At 41.5% G+C, this 4,048-nt stretch overlaps 1 pseudogene; it reads right to left on the bottom strand.

Moving 5' to 3' along the window:
- Nucleotides 1-1,377: 1,377 nt before the first annotated feature.
- LOC127679567 (uncharacterized) lies at nucleotides 1,378-1,496 on the bottom strand (annotated as a pseudogene).
- Nucleotides 1,497-4,048: the final 2,552 nt, after the last annotated feature.

The following is a 4,048-nucleotide window of genomic DNA, read 5'->3' on the forward strand; positions in this document are numbered from 1 at the left end:
TGTGTCACAATGTGTCTCTCAGTATACCCTTTCCCCCACACTTCTTTGCTTGCAAATGATCATTGCAATGACTCATTAGCCTACTACAGAGTCTCTGGCTTCTACTACTCTATCACTACTGGAACCTCATTGGGTCTCCTCTCAGATATCCTGTTGTTATACCACATCATATTGATCCTGTAGTTTTGGATCTGTAGGACTGGCCCCTTCATGCAATCCAGCATTTCATCAGTAGGTAGATGTTGGGGTGGACCAATTTATAGCCCTAGTTCTAGGCCTGAGAAGTATTTAAACTGGTCAGACCATTGACTTTCCCACCCTTATGCCCTGGGGAATGGCTCACTAGCAACTCTCACATCCAGGGTCAACTCTACATGCTGCCCAGGTGAAGTGCAGGGCCTGCTTTCCTGAGTGTTGCAACCAGTGATGGACATGGACAATTTTCCCACTCTCATTATGGTGAAGGTCAAGCGAAGGGAGAGGAGATTTTCTCCATTGTCCATGCCATTGCCCTGCAGACAAAAGTACTCTATCCTCAGGGCTGGCCCGCCTGCAGTTCCTGCAATGTGTGGTGTACTCTCAAGTACTGCAGATGGCTCAGGACAGGGGCAGCTCTCCTGCTTTCCTGCTTCCAGAATCATCTCTCCCACAGTGCTTAGGTGAGGGGCAGGGCCAGTTCTGCACAGCTGGCAGACATTAACATCTCCCGGGGTTGCAGCTCAGACCAAGAACATCAGTCAGGTCTTTGGTGGTGATAGATCCCTGCTGCTGCAGAGTCATGGACCCAGAGGTGCTCCCCACCCCAGAAGAGCTCAGGCAAGGACACTACCATGGTCCCAGGTAGCATCAATATCTACTCACATCAGATTACAATATCTACTCAATATCTACCACACTACCCCTAAGTCTCCATTTCTGCATCTCTTCATTTCATCTAGATCCTTTTGTTTCCCTTTTCCCCCTCATTTCTCCACCACTTATTTGCCCCTCTTAGTGGCATCTGTGGTCTCGCATGTGTGGGCTCAAGAATGCTGTACCTCTATTGTGGATTATGGTTCCTGGCAGGGTTCATCTCTGGCATGGTCTGCTCCCCAAGGCCTGAGCTGTGTCAGACTGGTGGTCATCTCAGGCTAGTTTCCTGTTTGGGCTTCATGGTACTGGTCTGGTGGTTATCTCAGGTTTACTCCCTGAACAATCAGCCTAGTGGACCCTTGTAATGGTTGTCTGTCTTGAGCTCACTTCCACCATGGAGAGTCCCAAGCACGGTTCTTTTAGTCTCCAAGCTTTCTCTCCATCCTGGGAGCACATTTGGGCCTGTCTAGTGTCAAACTGGTGGTTGTCTCAGGCTGGCTAACTATCTAGACCTTCTGGCTCCAGACTGGTGGTTGTCTCTGACTGTTCATAGGTCAGAACACTGAGTTAGCCTTTCTCCTCTCTGCCACCTACTGATGCACATGTGACACAGCAGCCACACATACAGTGCCTCTAGGAGCTGGTGTATATGTTTTTTAAAGAAGGGGGAAAGCATCACAGCGTCCGTTTGTTACAATTTAGAATACGTATGAAACCAAGAATATGAAATTAGCAGGATTGTTTTGAAGTCTATTAAGTGAAAGCAGTTTCCTTGTGGAAAACTTTTGTTTGCACTGGTTTCATTCTTTTCTTTGTTAATGTGCAGATATGACATCTGAACTGCCAGAAAGATTATACGATTACTAACTAGAGGAAGGCTTTCTGGTAAAGAACAAAGACACACAATTGTTCCCTCTGTAAGAATTACTCTAAATGGATGTGTCAATCACCTAATAGAAAAAATGCCCGCAGAATAGCTCTGGCTTCCAAAATGTTAAGAAAAACGTGTGTAGCCTACCTAAACACGTAGACTTGCACAATCGTCCATTTAGTTGTGGTCCATTCTCATCTATTGGGAATATTTTTCTCTACAATGGTTCATTTGGTCACTGATCGCTCTCTTCTGTTAGGGTTTCTCATAATAATTTGTAGGACATTCTTCCTGTCTTTGACAGTATAGTTTTTAAGTTTTATCTGATTGGACTGGGGAACCAAGATAAAGGCAGGTATCAGTCCTAGTATCAATCCAAGATAAAGGTCCTAGTATCAATTCACATCATATTTCATAGGATAGACGTACTCCTATGTCTCTAAGATATTTTACTGAGTTTTTCTCTTATATTTTTAATATTGTAATATATTTTAAGTTTTATATTGTTTTACTATACATTTGTCTGTGTGAATTTCAAATCCTCTGGGACTGCAGTTACAGACATTTGAGCTGTCTCAACACAATATTAAAGATTACAGTGGTGGCCATCCATTTATATAGTCAATTGAATTTGAATAAGGTGTCTATGAGGAAGTAAACCTCTTGAAGCAGATATTCATTCAGAGACAAGGAACTTTAGCAGCTGTACACATCACATACAGAATTAATTTATACTGGGTTGACAATAGAGGGATAGAGTGATGGCTCAGTGGTTAAGAGCCCTGGATGCACAATTAGGACTGTGAAACTAAACATTTCTGCTGCTCAAGACATCCAGTTCATGGTATTTGGTGACAGCATCCTTAGAAAGCAAATATAGAACTGAGTGGGGTGGCCCATGCTTGTAATCCTCACAGGGGCAGGAGGACTACCCAAACCACCTGGGCTACATAGCAAGATGCTGTTTCAAAGTCACCCAAACAGAAGAAATGAAAAAGGCAGAGATAGCTAGGTGGGCATATAACAAGATTGGCTCTTTTAAAATATAACAACTGCTTCATAATTAGCTACTGTTAAGTTGACATCTTTTAAATCACAAAACAACTAGTACATTCTTTAAAAATTTAATAAATTGATAGTGTTAAGAGTCACCCAACTTCATTTTCCCTTCCATTTCTTAGTTAAACATAGCAATCGAATTTGATGTATTTCTGTATTGTTCTCTATGGTGTTTTTTTTCTAATCATGTTGGACAATATCTCAACACAATAAAAGCAGTTTACAGAAAGCCTAAAGTCAATATCACCTTGAATGAAAAGCACTTGCTGGTGGGGTTGCAAATTGGTACAACCACTCTGGAAATCAGTCTGGCAGTTCCTCAGAAAACTGGGCACGTCACTTCCTGAGGACCCTACTATACCACTCCTGGGCACATACCTAGAGGATTCCCCAGCATGTAATAAGGACACATGTTCCACTATGTTCATAGCAGCCCTATTTATAATAGGCAGAAGTTGGAAAGAACTCTCAATGGAAGAATGACTACAAAAAAAATGTGGTATATTTATACAATGGAGTACTATTCAGCCATTAGAAACAATGAATTCATGAAATTCTTAGACAAATGGATGGAGCTGGAGAACATCATACTAAGTGAGGTAACCCAGTCTCAAAAGATCAATCATGGTATGCACTCACTAATAAGTGGATATTAGCCTAGAAACTTGGAATACCCAAGACATAATCCACACATCAAATGATGTCCAAGAAGAAGGAAGGAGTGGCCCCTGCTTCTGGAAATGCTCAGTGTAGCAGTATAGGGCAAAACCAGAACAGGGAAGTGGGAAGGGGTGGATGGGGGAGCAGGGGTAGGGAAAAGGGCTTATGGGACTTTCAGGGAGTGTGGAGCCAGGAAAGGAGAAATTATTTGAAATGTAAATAAAAAATACATTGAATGAAAAAGAAAAGAAAAGAAAGTCAAACTAAAAATTAGGAACAAGACAAAGTTTTCCACTCTCCATACCTGTTCAGTATAGTACTTGAAATCCTAACTAGAACAATTAGACAACTGGAGGAAGCTAAAGGGGCACAAATTGGAAAGGAGAAGTCAATGTATCTTTACTTGAAGATGATATGTTACTATACATAAAACTTATTCTCAAATGTTAGTTTTGAAAGTAACACACTTTTACTGGTTTATGTCACTCAGGTAAAATTTTGTGGTGAGGTTTTGGTATTTTGCTTTTGTTTTTTTTTTGTTTGTTTGTTTGTTTGATTGTTTTACTGCTCTGCATATTATTCTGCTGCTGCTTCTCTCCTCTAACG

This window comes from Apodemus sylvaticus, chromosome 2 (genome assembly GCF_947179515.1).
Source record: "Apodemus sylvaticus chromosome 2, mApoSyl1.1, whole genome shotgun sequence".
In the NCBI taxonomy this organism is placed as follows: domain Eukaryota; kingdom Metazoa; phylum Chordata; class Mammalia; order Rodentia; family Muridae; genus Apodemus; species Apodemus sylvaticus.